A 21,914-nucleotide genomic window follows, 5' to 3' on the forward strand; every position below is an offset into this window, starting at 1 on the left:
ATGTTTGAAATGAAGGATCCTGAAACTTACTGGTGCATTTAACACATTTCTGCTGCTGTTATTTAACACACACACTCTTGTTCTCCACACTTTAGTTATTCATGTTCTATTTGAACTGTGTAGAAACCATAGTAGTTTTTAACCAGAAATTGCTAGTAAATACTAACTACAAAGAAACTGCAACTGATGCATTCAATTAAATGTGAAATTGTGACGTCGAAAAACTGAAATCTTGTAAAACATTAATAATCACAGTTACATGTTACAGTAATGCAGTTCCTGTTCTTCCCCTCATTCCCTTTGTCTTATCAGTGATGTACTGCTCACTGAATCTCACAAACACACACACACACACAGGCTGAAGTGGACCGGCTCTGGCCTGCGGGCGCGTCTGCTTCATCTGTCCAATCGTGAGACACGCGCCAGCAGAACTCGCTCTAATTACTGCTGGAGAGATTCGTTTGACTGCAGCTCCTGCCAACACTGAGAAACTCCAGCATCCACATGTGTCTGCAGCTCCCACAAACACAACATCTGATCGGGTTTGAGAGCAGCGCGGTGAAATCTATGGAAGCCCGTTTGTGCCACAGGATAAACTGCAAGTTGATATCTCACAATTCTGAGAAAACAAGAATTGTAAGACATAAACTCAGAATTGTTTTAAAAAAAAAGTCAGAACTGCAAGATATAAACTTTTTTTTTCTTGCAATTCCATGTTTACATCTTACAATTTCAAGCTGTTTATATCTCACAAATCTGTTTTTTTTCCCATCATGGAATACAAAATAGAAAAGATAACTGCGACTGTATCACGCAATTTAAACGTTTTCTGAAATGTAATTTTTGAAATTGCAAACATTTCACAATCGTCTCATAATTATGACTTTTTAATCGCTAGTCTGAGTGCACATTTTGCAATACTGAGATTATATCTGACAATTCAGTTTTTTTTTTTAAGAGGTAATTGCGACTTTTTTTTCTCATAATATAAAGTCCAGTTCTGAGGAGGGAAAAAAAGACTGATATGTTTACACAATTACAAATTTATATATTACAATCCTGACTTTATAATTCACAATTTGTGAGTGGATATCTCACAATTCTGCAAAAATAATAATTGTAAGACATAAACAACAGTTCTGAGAAAAAAAAAAAGTCAGAACTGCAAAATATAAACTTTTTTTTCTTGCAATTCACATGGAATTACATCTTACAATTTCAAGTTGTTTATATCTCACAAATTTGTTTTTTTCCACCATGAAATACAAAATAGACAGATAACTGCGACTTTATCACACAATTTAAAAATTACAAATTACTCAATTTGAAATTACAAAAATCTCAAAATTTCAAAATCTTCTCATAATTATGACTTTTTAATCGCTATTCTGAATGAACATTTTGCAATACAGAGATTATATCTGACAATTCTGTTTTTTTAAAGAGGTAATTGTGACTTTTATTCTCGCAATTCTGACTTTTTTTTCTCAGAATATAAAGTCCAGTTCTGAGAAGAGAAAAAAAGACTGATATGTTTACAGAATCTCACAATTCGGAGAAAAAAAATCAGAAATACGAGTTAAGTCGCAATAACCTTTTTTAAAATGTTTTATTCAGTGGTGGAAACGGGCTTCTATAGAATTGTGAGATACAAACTCACATTTTTTTTTTTTTTAAGCTTTTTTAGCTTTTATTATGACAGGACAGATCAGAATGGACAGGAAGCAAAGTGGATGAGAGATAGGGGGCAGGATCGGGAAAGGTCCTCGAGTCGGGATTCGAACACAGGGCGCTCGTAGCGCAACGGCGCACTTCCCACAAAGCTGTCAAGCCGACTACAAACTCGTAGTTTTGAGGAAAAAAAAAAAAGTCAGAACTATGAGAACTATTTTTTTCCTGCAATTCCAAGTTTACATCTCACAATGTCATGTTTACAGAGTTTAAATCTCACAATTCAGTTTTTTTTTCCCCACCATGGAATAAAAAATAAATAAGATAAATGTGACTTTTATCACACAATTGAAACGTTTTCTCACAACTGTGAGCTTACATTTCAAAATCTTCTCACAATTATGATTGTTAAATCGCTATTTTGAGTGAACATCTCACAATAATGAGATTATATCTCTACTCTTCACAATTGTTTTTTTATTTTGTTTTTTACCACTGAATAAAAAAAAAAAAAAAAAAAAAAGTTTGACTTTTTACCTCACAATTCTGACTTTTTTCTTGCAATTGCAAGTTTATATTTTGCAATTCTGACTTTTTTCTCAGAATTTTGAGTTTATATCTTGCAGTTCTGAGAAAATAATAATTGTAAGACATAAACTTTGTGAGATACAAACGTGCAGTTTTGAGAATAAAAAGTCACTCTTTTTTCTTGCAGTTCCAGGTTTACAGAGTTTATATCTCACAATTCTGTTTTTTTAGTTTCCACCACAAATAAAAAAAAAAAAAAAAAAATTTAAAAGGACTTTTATTGCACAATTGAGACTTTTTTTCCTCAAAATTCTTCTCACAAGTCACAACTATGATTTTTTTAAAATCACAATTCTGTGTACATCTCACAATCAAGACTTTCTTCCTACTTTTCTTCTCCAAATTTTGACTTTTTTTTTCAGCCACAGAATATAAACTAAAAAAAGTTGTGCTTTTTTAAATTATGACTTTTTTCTTGCAATTCTGAGTTATTATTACCCTTATTATTATTTCTCACAATTCTGAGATTATATCTTGAAATTCCAAAAAAAAAAAAAAAAAAAAAAAAAAAATGAAATTGCAAAATGCAAACTTGGAATTGCAAAAACAATTCTGCAAATTCTGTGATTATATCTTGTGAGTTCATATGTCACAATTCTGAGTTGATATCTCACAATTATTAGTTTTTCTCAGAATTGTGAGATAAAAAGTTTCAATTCTGTTGCAGAAAGAAGCTTCCATAAAAATCAGCCATCTCTAATGGCACCAGCGCATGAGTCCCACGGAGGAGGTCAGCGGGTTCATAATGGCTCCGCTGGAGGGTTTTCAGTGTGCGTGCGTGTGTGTGTGTGTGTGTGTGTGTGTGTGTTTGCCACAGCTGTGAGAGGGAGTGACTTGCAGAACTCAGCAAACACCCACCGACTCCCTCTGACCGCTGCATGCGCTCCATATGTGATGCATCCAGTGCCTCAAACAACTCGACTGACCCCATACTACTAATACTAAACGTTGTGTTATGAAATGAGTTAAGAGCTATTTAAGTAATGAAACTCCATAATCATCAGTGTTAGACATGCGCATGGATTTATACAGAAGAGACAGTGAAATATTCAAAATAAATCATGGTTCACTGAATCCTGTGTCTATTTCATTGTTTTACACTGACTGTGCAGTGATTCACTGTGTGTGTGTGTGTGTGTTTGTGTTTCACCACAAGACAGATGTGCAAATAAAGTCTGACTAAGTAAATGTTTTAGTAAAACACTGAAATTAAAGTTTACATTAAACTGAAAATTGTTTATTTAATCATCACTCCATAATTTCATTTCATAATCAGCTCTCAAATAAAAACAGTTTACCTAAACGTTTTAATGATATAATCACATTTCTACACTCCAGTTCGTTGTTGGAATATAAACACTGAAATGGTGGTTGTAATAAAAACTTGTTTACATGACAGATATATTCAATAACGAACAGATTAAGCATATAAAAAATATGTGAATATATATTAATCAAACTGCTATTTTCAAGTTTCATGTCTTTTCTGAGGTAAACATTACAACGTTACCTGATAACAAGCTGTTTTCTTCACTTGACACAACGCTTTTAATTCAGAACCAAAACACTGCGCGTCATCAAACGCAAAACAAAACGCGAGTCGCGTGTTGCCAAGTCCGCGGTTTTAACACTGTTGCCGCGGGTTGTTTTGCATGTCTGCTGGTTGTAGTGACCACAATAACGTGATATTTAGCCGCTGAAATGCCAGTTTTACCACGGGAACCCCGCCAAAAAACTTGATTTTACCCCCCAGGAAAGCGATTTTAAACACGATTGGGCTAGTTTTGAGTAGCAATTGGGTGGGTTTTGTTGTGAAAACCTGGCAACCGGGTTCCCGCGGGACGCAACGCAAATCTCGTGGAAGGTCCAAAAAAAAAAAAAAAAAAAAAAAAAAAAAAAAAGCACGAGTCCTACCGCGATTTGGCGCGTAACAATGATGGAGTTACACAATCATTAGGCTTGTTGCGGTGGTCGGTATTACACAGTGTTTGGGCGTACATCGATTACATTACTTGCCCACCGCGGCACTGTCGCATTGCATTTTTTATAGAAATAAAAATAATTAATTTGAGCTGGAAAACATAAGCCACGATTCTAAGCTGAAAGTGCTTGCCCTACAGTCAGGGTTGCCAGGTCTGCCTGACAAATCTAGCTCATACCCACTGTTGCCAAGTCTGTGGTTTTCACGTGGAATTGGCTTCTTTAACACTGTCGCCGCGGGTTGTTTTTCACGTCTGCGGGTTGTAGTGACCACAATAACGTGATATTTAGCTCCTGAAATGCGAGTTTTACTAGGGGAACCCCGTCAAAAAATGTGATTTTACCCCCAGGAAAGCAATTTAAAATGCAATTGGGCTAGTTCTGAACAGCAGTTGGGCTGGTTTTGTTGTGAAAACCTGGCAACCGGGTTTCCGCGGGACCCCACGCAAATCTTGCGGGAGGACAAAAAAAAAAAAAAAAAAAAATAGTGTGAGTCCCGCCATACACTGTAAAATCCAATAGTGTACCTTACTTGTATATAATTAGTTATCTTTACTTAGTTGCTCTACTTACTAGGTTTTATCAAGTTACAGCTAATTTCAAGGCGAAAAAAACAGTTTACTTGCTGCTTTGAGTAAGGCTTACTTAAAATATTCAAGTAGTCACAACAAAACCAATGACATGAATACACCAGTGAGAGGCAGCAGTGCGCTAATGTGTTGCTAATGTGCAACAAAACCACAGAAGAAGAAATTAGGACAGTTAGAGCATGCGCAACAAGCAATGTTTTGAATTTGTGCTGACATCGGTTGGCTCCAGCTAATTGGCGAAGAATTTGCTGAAACTGGGAAAAGAAGCAGAGACTGCTTGCATTTTTACCTCTGGACAAAGACACTAAGGTAAGTTATCAAAAAAATAATTGTGTGTAAATGTGTCTTTGTGTCTGCTGCTAATTTTAACTGACTTAGCCCTATTTTGTGCATGGGCTGCATGTAAAGTAGACAAAAGACAAGTGATTCTGTTTACACTAGATGCTTTTTTACTTTTACAAATGTAAAACTTTGTAGTTAGTTTTCTGTTTTGCCCAGAGTTGATGCCGCAAACCCATGTTGATTTTAAGTTAATTTTTCAATTTACAATTTTATCATCATATATGTTTTAATACGTCACAATTATTGCCATTGCATGATTAAACCTTTGTGGTTTAAATTAAATGAGCTCTTTGTGTCACAGTAATTGTTATTTCTACAGTAATACAGAGGAAATGCTGCTTTTGAATTGATTTTATGACTGTGGCCTCAAATAGATATGTATAGAAATGTGGACACTTTCTTTCTTTCTTTCTTTCTTTCTTTCTTTCTTAATGTAACCCTTCTAAAACATGCAACTATCAAGGAATGAATGTGTCTGTAATCTTGAAGCTACAACACTAGTGTAACTTACTTTTATTTGTCATATTTAGGACAAGTGTTTGTGGCAACTGCCTTCTCTGAACAGCAGTCTCATCAGCACAGGCCTCAGTACATTGGAGGTGAGATATTTCAAGCTAATACACAGCAGTACAGCAGTTTTTTTTTTACTCAGTATTCACTGTGCTACACTATTTACAATTTCATTTAAAAAAAGTCTTGCATATGCAGTATACCTCTAACCACTTTTATTTTTTTTTTTTTTTTTTTTGCAGATTTAAGAGGACACTTCACACCCTACAACCCCTAAAATGTATGTTGCTACGTTAATTGTTTTCAAAATTTTTAAAATAAACAGTTAATGACCTCTTTATTGACACTTTGACAAAAACATTTGTACTGTAACACTTGAATGACTTTTTTTTTTTCTTTTTTTTTTCTTCTAGAACCCAGATTTGACAGCACTGCACACCCATCTCGGGCCTTCCTGTTTCATTATGCGATTACCCCAGATACTTCTACTACTAACCCGCTTTGTGAGTTCTAAAAAAAAAAAAAAAAAAAAACACCTTAAACAAACACTTAATTGTGTGAAAATGTAATGTGTATTTGCTCTTATATTACTGAGACTCTTCTATAAGATTATTGTTGATTATATACCTCGTTCACCCAAAAAAGAAAACTATGCCATTTAATCTCCCTCATGTCATTCCAAAATGAACAAAAGTCATGGGTGAGTAAATGATAACAAATTAAAATTTTTGGTGAAGCAGGCAGGACAGATAACACTGACAAATAACCATCACATTGCCCTACTTAATATTTTATTTGTTTGTTTTTTATGCAGGTGTCTGATGTTGATCCAGTCCGGACACTAATATGTGTTGGATTGCTGACCATCATTGAAGATGATGTATTTCTCCAAATCTTCTCTGCCTTGACCCTGTGTCTTCTGCCATCATTGTTCAGGGTGGTACTGCAAAGAACAGTCTGTAGAATCTACATCAACTGTTTGCTTCTGGAATGTCATTTGGTACATTTGGATTACTGCTACATTTGGATTGACCTAATACCATGAAAAACACTTGGAGATTCATTCAAAGTGTGGTGCTTTACTTGGGACAAAACAAAACCCTGAAACTAAAGTGACTTTTTGAACTTTAATTATATAAACCATTGGCAACGTGTGCAGCCTACCCAGTGCCATACTTAAACTCATCCTCCTACTGCTACCTCCACTTCTTACACTAAGCATACCCTAAATCAGATTGTTGTTGGTTTGTATCAGATTGTTGTTGGTTTGTGTAATACATTACCTTTCACTTTGAATTGTCACTGCCTTAAATTTATGTGTCATATGAATGGAACATTGTTTTCATTAATTTGTAATGGATTTTTTAAGCACTTAAGTTACTAGACTAGTTAAATTACTAGTTACTATTACTACTTAAATTAATAGTTAGTAATTTAAGTGCTTAGTTGCATTTACTTGAACAGAAATCTAATTTATTGCTAAAACCATGCAAACCGATAGCTTTAAATAAACCAAGTAAGCATTACTCTAGCACCAGAGTAACGCTTACTTGATTTATTTAAGGCAATCGGTTTGCATGGTTTTAGCAAGTAAATTAGATTTCTGTTCAAGTAAATACAACTAAGTGATTCTGAGTTACCAGAACTTGCGTGTAAGTTTACAACACTAAATAAACCCTTGTATGTACAAAATACTGTTCTTATTTCACTTTACTTGGTTTTTTCAAGGCAATCGGTTTGCATGCTTTTTTTAAGTAAGGTTTACTAATTAGAATTTACAGTGTACCACGATTTGGCGCGTAACAATGCTGGAGTTACACAATCATTAGACTTGTTGAGGTAGTCAGTATTACATGGTGTTTGGGCGTACACCGATTACATTACTTGCCCACCGTCGTACTGTCGCTTTGCATTTTTTATAGAAATAAAAATAATTAGTTTGAGCTGGAAAACATAAGCCACAATTCTAAGCTGAAAGTGTCTGCCCTACGGTCAGGGTTGCCAGGTCTGCCTGACAAAACTAGCCCATACCCAGTGTTGCCAAGTCTGTGGTTTTCCCGCGGAATTGGGCTTCTTTAACACTGTCTGCTGGTTAAAGTGATCACAATAAAGTGATATTTAGCCCTTTGAATGCGAGTTTTACAAGAGAAACCAAAAAATGTGAATTTTACCCCCATGAATGCAGGTTTACCCCCTTTGAAACACGATTGGGCTAGTTTTGAGTAGCAATTGGGCGGGTTTTTGTTGTAAAAACCTGGCAATCCTGAATCTTGCGGGAGGTCAACAAAATATAATGCGAGTCCCTCCATACTGTGATTTGGTGAATAACAATGATGGAGTTACACAATCATTTAGGCTTGCTGTGGTTTGGGCGTACACCGATTACATTACTCGCCCACCGCGGTACTACCCTTAATGATGGGAACCAATTGCTTCGCAAAATGATTCACTGTTTCAAAGCACTCGAAATACCACACGCTAGTGATGCCTGCTGGTCAAAAGTGTACTAATGCAACAGTAACTCAAGCTAAAACATGCATAAAAACAACTTTTAAAAACCCATTGCAAATGTTTTTATCATTTTAATTACACAATTGGCTTATTTAAAATGTCTACAAATTGATGAAACTGATCCGAGATCAGGTAAAAACCATAGATGCTGGTTCAATGGTTTGCCCCAACAGTTATGAAGTAATGAAGCCTCATTTACTGAAATCACGTGACTTTGGCAGTTTGAAAAGCAACCATCACTACTCCCCCCACCGTCATTTCGCTTTTTTATAGAAATAAAAATAATTTAGTTGGAAAACGTACACTACAGTTCTAAGCTGAAAGTGTCTGCTCTGCTCCATACTGCCAGGGTTGCCAGGCCTGTGTGACAAAACTGGCCCATACTTTTGAAAAGCTCAATGACCATATTCAAATTATCAAAATGCAAAATATGTAATTTCCATTCCTAAAATATATATTTTACAGTCACTTTTATGCACATTGATCAGGCACACAAGCTTAAAGTGGCCTTCCTTAATAAAACGTAATGTCTATCACAGTTTTATCATAAGTAGACTGCAAAATATTTCAAAACTAGTATTTTAGTCAATTTTTTTTTACCTACTGGAACAATCAGTTTAAAAGTAGCCTAATTTCGCGGAAAAATGGCAGACTTGGCAACTTGGCAACACCAGCTGCGGGAGTCAGATTTGCAGTGTTGCCAAGTCTGCGGTTTTCCTGCAGAAATGGGCTACTTTAACTCTGTTGCCACGGGTTGTTTTTTATGTCTGCGGGTTAAAGCGACCCAGAAAAAGTGATATCCAGGGGAACCCCACCAAAAATGTGCATTTTATCCCGACAAAGGGATAAAATGAGGGATCCCCCTCGAAATGGAATTGGGCTAGTTTTGAGTAACAGTTGGGCGGGTTTTGTCGTGAAAACCTGGCAACCCTGCAGATTTGACTGAACACGGGTGGAGAGTAAGGAGAGATGACTGACAGACCATGCTGGAGGATTTGTTGCTCAACAAATCCTGAGCTTACTGACAAATATCTGATCTTGTAAAATGGGCTACTTTACACAGAGTGCGCACAAAATCGAAAGTGAAAGTAAACAACGAGCGCTGATTCAAAAGCGATTTCAACAGTCTGCATATTGATTGCGCAAAAACTGAATATTTGTGGAAGTGGTCTGTAATGGTCAGCCATAGCAAAATTAAGAAAACAGTCCCGCAGAGGGATCTAGTTCGAGGTAGAATGACTTCTGTAAATAAATATAAATGTAACACACCCAAGTGTGTTTATATAATAGGCTATATATGTAGTATTAATTTAATTATTATAAAATATTTGAAAATGCTAAATTGAATGTAATTTTATATCTGATGTGTATTTTATCTTACTTAACTGCAATTTTGATAGTGGCATTGTAACTATTAATTTAATTAATATAAAATGTCATTTGAAAGTGCTAAATTGAGTGATAATTGTCTGTTGCAATGTTAAATATTAAACTAATTAAACTCAATAATAATCATTTTGTAAAATAAATCAAACAGAAGAGCACAGGAATGCATGAACTGATCAAATGTACATATTGAATGCAGTGTAAGTGGCAAAAGCATGATGTAAATGTCACTTGGGTTCAGGGCTTGTGTTTTGACTGTCTCTGAATGTGAGTTCATAGACGTGAGCAGAACCAGTTGAGCCGGTCTGGTTCAGACGCTGTAATCTGCAGGTTTTGGGCTGATGGCAGCACGTCTGCAGCTCTCAGCTACTTTTAGATCGTTTCAAATAAATGAGCAGCCAAACAAACAGAGTGAGTCAGAAATCTTTGCCGAACGCTTTGTTTTGGATACAACACCTCAAACACTACCTCAAACACCACCACCAAAACAGTATGGAGAAGATAGGCGCTCGCTACCGGCTTAATATAGCATGAACAGAGACTGTGTTTATATGAGGATCTTCTCACGGAGCCTCCAGGCCATACGACACACACGCACACACACGCACGCACACAGATGCTGCAGAGTTAATGAAGTGGTTTCCTGTTACTCCTCTGCCATGCTTTGGCTTTTCTCTCGTGTCTCGGCAGGGCAAAACAAAATAAAAAACTAAACTGCAGTTCTGCACCGTATCAGCTGTGCTTTATTAAAGCAATCAGAATCTGTGATATGATGTTAATTCCTGTGGAAAATTAGTTATCAGTTATGATGAAAGTCATCAGGTTTCTGTAACATGTAAAAGTTTGCTGATTTACTACTTTTACATGGTTGTGGCACGATATAAACTCTGTGACAGCGATTTTGTCACATTTTTCTCACGTTACCTTATACAAAAGTCTGGTTAAAATGTGGTTATACTTTCAAAACCATGTGTTTTAATGTTTATCATGCAGTGTTTTGCCCCACAGGACCCATTATGAGAACATTTTCATCAAGATAAAGTCAAAATTCTATGCAAGCTTATTTTCGCCACATAAGAAAAAAAAACATGCTTTGGTAAATCCTGATTATGACGTACTATGAAACGTCAAAAACGATAAAAAGTGAAATATTATGACAAAAAAGTAAATTTTGAAATAAAAGTTGAAATTATGTTATTTAAAAAACTATGACTTTTCATTTTTATGTCATAATTTTGACATGAAAAGTCATAATTATGAGACAAAATGTCCAAGTTACGACATACCAAGGTCATAAATTTAAGAGAAAAGTCAAAATTATGAGATTGAAACTCACAACTATGAGATAAAAAGTCAAAACTATTACACAAGTCATAATTAAAATCTGACATAAAAATCTGTCAAAACTGACATAAAAAGTACATTTTGGAATAAAAGTTGACATTTTGACACAAAAAGTCATAATTATGAGATAAAATGCCCAAGTTATGACATACCAAGTCATACATTTGGGATAAAAAGTCATAATTATGAGACAAAAAGTTTAAATTGCGTTTAAATTACAATTATAAGATACAAAGTCAAAACTATGACATAAGTCATAATTAAAATGTTAAGACTACGACAAAAAGTATGACATTAAAAGTAAATTTTGAAATAAAAGTTGGAATTTTTACACAAAAATCATAAATTTTAGATAAAATGTCATAATTATGAGATAAAAAGCACAAGTCATAATTAAAATGATAAAACTACAACAAAAAGTAAATTCTAAAATAAAAGTTGAAATTTTGTCATTATAAAAGTTGAAATTATGACTTTTCATGTCAAAACTATAATTAAAATGTCAAAACCGACATAAAAGTACATTTTGAAATTAAAGTTGAAATTTTTACATAAGTCATAATTATGAGATCAAATGTCCAAATTATGACACACAAACCATAAATTTGAGATAAAATGTCCAAGTTATGACATGCGAAGTCATAAAGTTAAGATTAAAAGTAATAATTATGAGATAAAAAGTTTAAATTATGAGAGAGAAACTCATAATTACAAGATAAAATTGCCTGTGTCAGAAATTCTGAAATAAAAGTTGAAATTATGACTTTAAATATAAATGAAAAGTCATAATTATGAGACAAAATGTCCAAGTTACGACATACCAAGGTCACAAATTTAAGATAAAAGTCAAAATTATGAGATAGAAACTCACAACTATGAGATAAAAAGTCTAAACTATGACACAAGTCATAATTAAAATGTCAAAAGTGACATAAAAGTACATTTTGAAACAAAAGTTGAAATTTTGACATAAAAGTCATAATTATGAGATAAAATGTCCAAATTATGACATACAAAACATAAATTTGAGATAAAATGTCCAAGTTATGACAAGTCATAAATTTGAGATAAAAAGTCATAGTTATAAGACAAAAAAGTTAAAATTATGAGAAAGAAATTCATGATTACGAGATAAAAAGTCAAAACTATGACACAAGTCATAATTAAAATGTCAAAACTATGACATTAAAAGTACATTTTGAAATAAAAGTTGGGATTTTGACACAAAATGTCATTTTAGATTAAATGGCATAATAATGAGATAAAAAAAGTTTAAATTAAGAGACAGAAACTCATAATTATGAGATAAAAAGTCAAAACTATGACACAAGTCATAATTAAAATGTCAAAACTATGACAAACAGTAAATTCTAAAATAAAACTTGCAATTTTGTCATTATAAAAGTTAAAATTATGACTTTTCATGTCAAAACTATGATAATTAAAATGGCAAAACTGACATAAAAGTACATTTGAAAATAAAAGTTGAAATTTTGACACAAAAAGTCATAATTATGAGATAAAACATAATAAAACATAAATTTGAAAAAAAAGTCCAAGTTATGACATACCGAGTCATAAATTTGAGATAAAAAAAAAAAAATCATAATTATGAGATAAAACGTTTAAATTATGAGAAAGAAACTCATAATTATGAGATATAAAGTCAAAACTATGCCAAAAAGTAAATTCTGAAATAAAAGTTGAAATTATGACTTTAAATATACATGAAAAGTCATAATTATGAGATTAAATGTCCAAGTTAAGAGATACCAAGTCATAATTATAAGACAAAAAAAAGAAACGTATGAGATATTTATTATATTTATCCTATTTATGACATACAAAGTTGAAATTGATATATTATCATAAATATGAAAAAGTCACAAAAAGTCATAATTATGGCATAAAAAGTCAAAATTGTAAGATAAAAGTAAAAAAAAAAAAAAAAAAACATAAATATGGTGTACCAAAGCGTATTTTTTTCTTATGTGGCAGAAATGTTCTTCCATAAAATTCAGTTCAGTCCAAATCAATTCAATCCAATCCACACCACACTCTATTAGTCTCTTATATTGAAACTGAAACAGTCGTTTAACCGAACACTAACCAAAAACCAGCAAAATCACATTAGTAGTGAAAGAAACATCAGATACGAGCTCAAGCATGTGATGAAAAGTTCCGTGAGATGTGATCAAACAGCATTTGCTACAGTCAGTCACAAACTGCTATTTGCGCTTCTGACTGAACGAGTGCAAGTTTTAAAGACAGTAATTAAGCAATTGCCTCCCAGTGTGTGTTCTGTGGTTTGTCAGTACGAGGCGTGTTAAAGTGCCAACAGCCATTTCATATCGGCGAGCGAAAACAGTGATTGTTTTATTAAATATGGCATCAGGAAAAACATTAGCCATTCAGTCTCCTAAATAACACGTAGATAGAGACAGTAAAGGGTTAACGTGGAGGCGAGCTCGTGTTTTGATTGGCTCCTCAGACGTAAACAAGATCGGCACTTGTCGGCGACCCCGCGCCTGACCTCAGAGATAGACGCTGGAGCTAATGGCTGTCTCTTTCTGCGAGCGAACGGCTGGAGAACACAGGGGCCATTGTTTGTGAGGCAGAGCTGCCAAGACTCCATCCTCACTGAAAAGTGCTGAGCCAAGCAGAGCCGCTGCCGGAGGCGTTCAATCCCACAACCCCCTCCGTCAGGCCGTCTCTCTCTCCTGAAACAAACGCGCTGCAGACAACTTCATATGCTGCTCCTGACACTTACATAGCTACAAAATGCATTTCTAATTTTACCCCTGCGAAGCCTGACATGAAATAATAGTCAGAGAAATCTAAGTTTACTGAAATTTTAAACATGGTTTTAAATTTTAAACATAGATATGGTTGATATAATTCACTTTTTTGAAGCACTGCAAACGGATCGTGTATTGCGAATCATTTGATTCAGATCTCGGAACGGGCTCATGAATCATTTGATTTAGATTGGAAAATCGCAAATCGCGAATCATTTGATTCATATCGGGATTCAGTTCGGAATCATTTGATTTAAGTCAAAACTATGACTAAAGTAATATCAAAATGATAATAATAAAAAATATTAAAATATTTTAATGAAGTACTAAAATGGCATAACTATGACATAAGTAAATTTTGAAATAAAAAGTTGAAATTTTTACACAAAAAGTCATAATTGTGAGATAAAATGTCCATGTTATGACATGAGACCAGTCATATTCTTGAGTTATGAGATAAAATGTCAAAAATTTGACATAAAAAGTATGTTTTGAAATAAAAGTTGAAATTATGTCATTAAAAAAGTTGAAATTATGACATGAAAAGTCATAATTATGAGATAAAATGTCCAAGTTATGACATACCAAGTCATAAATTTGAGATAAAAAGTCATAATTACGCAATAAAAAGTCAAAACTATGACATAAGTCATGAAACGATTCACTTTTTTGAAGCGCTCTAAATGGACTGGGAATCATTTGATTCAGATCGGCTCTTTAAATCGCGGATCGCGAATCATTTGATTTAGATCTCGGAACAGGCTCACGAATCATTTGATTTAGATTGGAAAACTGCGACTCACGAATAATTTGATTCATATCGGGATTCAGTTTGCGAATCATTTCATTTAGATCGGCTCTTCAAATTGCAAATAATTTGATTTAGATTGGAACATCATGAATCATTTGATTCATATTGGGACTTCAGTTTGCGAATCATCTGATTTATAGTGGAACTTCGGAGTGGGTTCGTGAATCATTTTATGAATTGAATGATTTGCGATCCGCGGATTTAGTTTGCGAATCATTTGATTTAGATCGGCTCTTCAACTCGCAATTCATTTGATTTAGATCTCGGAACGGGCTTGTAAAGCATATGATTTAGATTGGAACATTGTGAATCATTTGATTCAAATCGGGACTTCAGTTCGTGAATCGTCTGATTTATATCGGAACTTCGGAGTGGGTTCGTGAATCATTTTATGAATTGAATGATTTGCGATCCGTGATTTGAGTCCTTATCTGAAATTATGGTTCACAAATTATTATTCAGATTGGATTCGGGACTTTGAAGCACGGAATGCGAATCATGAGATTTAGTTTGGAACTTTGGAGCGGGTTCGCAAATCTTTTGATTCATATTGGATTGGTGCGTGTTCGCGAATCATTTGATTCAGATCAGGATACAGCAAATCTTTTTTTTCATTAAGGCAGTACAGTTATAAAAAACAAAACAAAGGAAAAAAGAAAGTATAAACAAATACAAATACCTATTTTAAACAAAATGTTTTGTTTAAAATAGGTATTTGTATTTTAAACAAAATATTTTATATTTTCAAAAAGTTTGCATGTGAAATCAAGAGTCAAACTAATAAAATGTCATTATGAAAGAAAAAAGGCATAATTATGAGATAGAAAGTCAAAATAATTACATAAAATGTCAAAATTATTATATTATGACATACTAAGTCAATAAATAATATTGAAATATTAAATGAAATATTAAATCACAATTTTAAAAATTAAGGTCACTTTTATGAGATAAAAGTCAAAATTATGATATGTCAATTATGAGTAAAAAAAAAGTAGTAATTATGATGCTAAATCACCATTTTGACATAAAAACAAGGTACGCACAATGCTTTAAGTACTTGAATTTGAAATTTAACACCTGAAAAACACTTGAAAATAGCAACGTTCCTGAAGAGGTACCTGAAAAGTGCTTGAATTATTGAAAGACAATGTATATATGAAATAAGTGTTAAATTTTTTTCAATAAGCACATATGTTTTGATGCAAAAACATTACAGTCATGATCACTTTCCTTAACTCAACAATAAGGTAATACACTTCAGCTGAACTGCAGCTCAAACTATTTCAAATCTAGTGAATGAAGCTACAAACTCCATCATAATGCACAATGTTTCCATCTAACATGTATTTTGAGCTGCAGCTCGTCATATTAATGGAGTGTTTCACTAGTTAGCAGTAAACCGGTTACCACACCTCAATATGGAGCAGATTTGTGTTGGAAATATGGATATTTCATTTGTAAACATCAGACTTGTTTCGCTTATTTCAGTTAATGTCATCAAACTAGCGAGATAAGACAGTAGTAGTGCTGACAGTGTCGTGTAAACATGACTGAACACGCGGAAAGAGGAGAAACAGACAAACCGAATCAACTGAGTGAGTCGTTTACGCTGGAACCGCTCTGAGTGATTCAAACTCGTGTTTTTCATCAAGCGATTCACTAGCAAAATCCATATCATTTTCGAATGAATCGCTTATAATGATTTGAAACGGAACTTTTCGAAACTCTGAATTATTTAAATCATTGTGTCGCAAAATAATTCACTGTTTCGAAGCGCTCCAAACGGATCGCGTATCGTGAATTTGATTCAGAAATCGGGACTTCAAATCGTTCCAATCATTTGATTTATATCAGAACATCGAAGCGGGTTCGCGAATCATTTCGCGAATTGAACAATTCGCGATCGCGCTCCGAGTCCTTAAATTTGCCTCTTACCTGAAATAGTTCGCGGGGCTTTGGAACGTGAATCGCGAATCATTTGATTTAGATCGGAACTAGAGCGGGTTCGCGAATCTTTTCATCTAGATCAAAACATCGGAGCGGGTTCGTGAATCATTTCGCGAATTGAATGATTCGCGATTCGCAATCCGCGCTCCGAGTCCTTAAATTCGCCCTTACCTGAAATGCGTTCTAAAGCCCCGCGAACCATTTGATTTAGATCGAAAGAGCGGGTTCGCGAATCTTTTGATTCATATCGAAACCTTGAAGCGCGGATCGTGAATCATTTGATTCAGATCGGGACCGAATTGCGGGTTCGCGAATCATTTCATTTAGATAAAAACATCGGAGCGGGTTCGCGAATCATTTCGCGAATTGAATGATTCGCGATTCACAATCCGCGCTCCGAGTCCTTAAATTTGCCCCTTACCTGAAATGTGCTCTAAAGCCCCGCGAACCATTTGATTTAGATCGAAAGAGCGGGTTTGCGAATCTTTTGATTCATATCGAAACCTTGAAGCGCGGATCGTGAATCATTTGATTTAGATCGGAACTGGAGCGGGTTCGTGAATAATTTGATACATATCGGAACCTTGGAGCGCGGATCGTGAATCATTTGATTCAGATCGGGACCGAATTGCGGGTTCGCGAATCATTTCATTTAGATCAAAACATCGGAGCGGTTTCGCGAATCATTTCGCAAATTGAATGATTCGGGATTCGCGATCCCCGCTCCGAGTCCTTAAATTTGCCCCTTACCTGAAATAGTTCGCGGGGCTTTGGAACGTGGATCGCGAATCTTTTGATTCATATCGGAACCTTGAAGCGCGCTTCGCAAAGCATTTGATTCGTCATTTTGCGAATTGAATGACTCGCGATCCGAAATGATGTCCTGAAATGATGGGTTCGAGGGGTTTTGGAGCGCGGATCGCGAATCATTTGATTCAGATCGGGAGTCCAGTGGGTTCACACAAAAAAAAAAAAAAAAAAAAAAAAAAAAAAAAAAAAAATTAATTAAACAATAGAAAACATGAAAAAATCAACACTGTACAGTTATACAAACAAAGAAAAAATTAAGAAAGTATATGCAAATACAAATCCCTTAAGAAAACTAACCTCAGTTTTACTATAGTAAAAGTGTTGTAACAATATATATATATATATTATATATTTTTTTTCTTTTTGCATAGGCTACTACAAATACCATTGTTAAAATATGGTTAGTGTAGCACAAGCATGGTTAATTTGTGGTTAGCATGGTTTAACCTTTTTTTTTTTTTTTGGAGTAAGCAATGTGTTGCCAGGTTAACAAATAAAATAAAATAAAATAAAATAATAAATTAATAAATTAAATTAAATTAAACAAATACCAAAAAAGTAATGCAATTATACCTTAGAAGACACATAGGACAAATATAAAGATATTGCTTTTTTGTTTTGTTTTGTTTTTTTTGTTCAGGATTAACAGAACTTTGTATAGTTTTAATGTAATTGTCTAGAGAGGTATAGAAGCAGATTTTTATTTATGTATGTGAAATTTAGTTAAGTTGTATTTTCCTATGTTCTCTTTTGAGTAGTCAGACAATCCAAAGAAAACAACGTGAGAAATTGAGAACAGATAAAAGATTAAGATAAAATAATTATTTATTAAGATAAAATAAAATATGATACAGGTGTTAAAGATTTAGATAAAATACCCTTTTGGATCAATTATCTGTATGTTGTTTTAGTATTTTTGATGACGGACTGAACTTTACTGACTTGTGTCAGAGATTTCATCACTAGCAGCACTAGTACTGCTGATACTAGTAAATAAAGAGTTCACTTTTAAGGTGGAAGACCTCTGTCACTCTCAGAAGGTCATTGGTGTTTTAATCAGCTCTTTATTTTACAGGAACATTACAATCATCTCCCTCCCGCAGCTGCACATCGAGCAAAGCAGTGACCTTATGAAAACCGACATTAATTCGGAAGAACCTTCCTGTTTGCCGTATAAATGGGTACGAGGCTCCAAACGGCCTGTAATATGCCAGCGGCTCAGGTCACGTGACGCGTGTGACAGGCGGTCATTAGTGTGGGCAGCAGCGTGGCTGAATTAATGACCTCGCTCTGGGAGAGGCAAACAGCGGGCAGTGGCGCTGCCAAACGCCTGGCTAGTTTCAGTCTCCAGCAGCCCCAATACTGAACAATTCATTACGCTTCCACACAACATGACGCCAATAAACAGCCTCAGGCTGCTGGACTCAAACTACTACATACTCATTACTTACACTAGTTGAACTGCTGTTAAGAACAGACACGAGTACACTGAAAAAAGACCATTTTCACTCAGAAATTGCTAGTAAAATTCACAAATAATTACAAAGAAACAGCACATTGAATTAAACATGACAGTAACTGAAATTAAGAAGAAATACAATAAAATATAAATATTGGATGAAAATTGTAAACTTAAAAAAAAATTAAATTATTGCCTTGGAAAATAACTGTAATAAGTTGAAGTGCAGAAATTACTAAAAATAAAACTAAACAAAAAAAAAATCCTATAAAAAGATAAAAGTGCATAAAAAAATCACTACAATTAAAAATAAAAATAAAAGTGAATTTAAAATATTAATACATACTGATATTATATAAATAATACTAAAACAACTCACCTGACAGTTCAGAATTAAAATTATTTTGTTAATTCTGAAAAAGTAAACAAGAAGTAGAAAAAACTGAAATAATATTTTCTTGTAAAACATACTCCAAAAATCTTTGGATTTTTTTTTTTTTTTTTTTTGTCTTCCCATGAAATTTCCTGCCAAATTGAACCTGAGACAGTGTTGTCTAAATCTAAAACTATTAAAAACATTTTGGGTAACTGAAATAAAATCAAAATATAAATGTTAGATAAAAATTACAAATGTTGTTTTGGAAACTGACAGAAATAAGTTTAAGTAAAAAAAAAAAAAAAAAAAAAATAATAATAAATAAATATATATATATATATATATATATATATATATATATGAAAATATATATATTTTTAAACTATCTTAAATTAAACTGAAAATATAAAAATGTAAGCTAATAATGTATGTGTAAATAATACTAAATAAACTAAAATAACACCAATCTGAGCTCAGAATGAACTATTTTGTTAATTAAGGAACTAAACAAGAAATTTGCTATAGTTTAACTTAAAAAAAAAACATTTATCTGAAACAAAATTAGGGTCACGTTACATAATAAATTTACATTCAACACACTAATTAAATACAATTAATTTTAGTTCGTTGTGTTCCCTAACGCTGATCAACACAATTTTGAAAATAATGATCAAAAGCGTTCAGACTTTAATATGTTTTTATTGAAAAAAAGTGTACCAATGAAACAACCAAAAAAATTCAGAAAAGTATTTCGTAGAGCAAAGCTCTTATGTACAGCATATTGCACTATATAACAAAACCTAGAACTTCCATACTGTATATTAAAAACATCAGAGAAACAAAACCAAGGTGAGGAAGTGCACAGTACAGTCCCGAAGACACACAGTCAATGTTTACACACATGCTACATCATCGCTGGGTCTCATTTCTCGGTGTACAGTGAGTGTGTGTGAACCTCAAGACTTCACGAAAGGCAGCGAGACCTCAGATACACAATCAACGTGTTTCCCAATGGGATCGTTTCAATAAAAACCATCAACTGTTGGATAAACGAAGGCCTGGATGGAAAATCGGTGGGGTTGAATCTGCAGAATGTGCAGAATGCATTTTAACATGGTAAAATGTCTTAAATGCATGCATTAAAATCATTTCGGACTGACTAAGGAATGTTTCAAGATTAAAAAAGCCCTTGATCACAGTTTGAAATCATTCAGTGGAGAACATTTGATCAAATTACAAAGTTAAAAACATCTGCCTTCAAAAAGCCACACTTTTTTTAGAAAAAAATCCATTTGGAAAACCCAAAACCAATGAGCCCCAACAAAAACAATCAAAATCGAGAAAACAATGAAGGACTGGAGTACATTTAAAGACACCATTGGTTTCATCATGGGTTAATACTGTTACCCTATGAGTCAAAAACACATTGTCAGAAGCCAAAAAAACATCAAAAACATATTCCTGACAACTCAAGAACTTCAGAAGAGTTAGAGAGACGATAACACTGGGATACGAGAACCCTTGAGATTCAATCAAACACAAAGTACTTTCCAGTGCATGTAAAAAGAGAATCAGAGATAAAGCACTTCACAACATCCCATGTCCACCGCGTACGTCTTCAAAACCTCCAGTATTTTGATTTTATGCAATGATTCTGAATCAGATCTTTAAGATACTGGAAAGATTAAACCAGGTTTTAGATCCTCAGAAGCAGAATTTAGCATTAGTTTCATGACAAACTCCAACAGGATTGCGTGACGCTCATAAGAGCCATCAGGGACACGAGCAGGTTATGTTTATGTGGAAGTTTGCTTCTGCCACAGGATAAAAAATAAAATGTTACAATTACAATTTTAACTTTTTTTCAAGCCGTTCTGAGAAGAAAAGTAGGAATTGCACGATATAAACTTGTAATTCTGACTTTTTCCATTTACATCAAACAATTCTGTTTTTTTCCTGCAATGTAATAAAAAAGGTCATTGTGACATTTTATCTCACAATTTAAACTTTTTTTCTGTTAGTTTACATTGTATTCTGACTTTATATCTTGCAATTCTGACTTCATATCTCTATAAACTCAGAGCTGCGCAAAAAAATTGCAACAAATTCAGAATTGCACAAAAAAAGATATAACTTCAGAATTGCGTGGATAAGTCAGAATTGCGATGTATAAAATCAGAATTGCGCCAAAAGGTCAGAAATGCAACGTATATCAAAATTGCCCCCAAAAATTGTGAATTGCGACATATAAACTGTTATGCAATTATGCAAATAAAAAGTCATAAACTCAGAATCTTGTGGAAAAGTCAGAATTGCGACATAAAAAGAAAAATTTGAGCAAAAAGTCAGAATTGCGACATATAAAATAAAAAATTGAACAAAAAGTCAAAATTGACTTATAAACTCAGAAACGTGCGGAAAAGTCAGAATTGCGACATAAAATCAGAAACGTGTCATACTAACGTAACTAACAAAAAAGTCTGAATTGCAAGGCATAAACTTAGAATTGGGCAAAAAAGTCCAAATTGTGTTAGAAACTCAGAAAAAAACAATTTTTTTCATGCTAATTTGAGATAAAATGTTTTAATCATTGCAAAAAGTCAGAATTGCGACATATAAAATAAAAAATTGAGCAAAAAGTCAGAATTGCGACGTATAAAATCAGAATTGTGCAAAAAGTCAGAATTGCGACATATAAAATAAAAAATTAAGCAAAAAGCCAGAATGGCAAGACATACACTCAGAATTGTACAAAAAAAGTGATATAAATGCGACATAGACTTATAAA

The sequence above is a fragment of the Labeo rohita genome, chromosome 17 (genome assembly GCF_022985175.1).
Source record: "Labeo rohita strain BAU-BD-2019 chromosome 17, IGBB_LRoh.1.0, whole genome shotgun sequence".
NCBI lineage: Eukaryota > Metazoa > Chordata > Actinopteri > Cypriniformes > Cyprinidae > Labeo > Labeo rohita.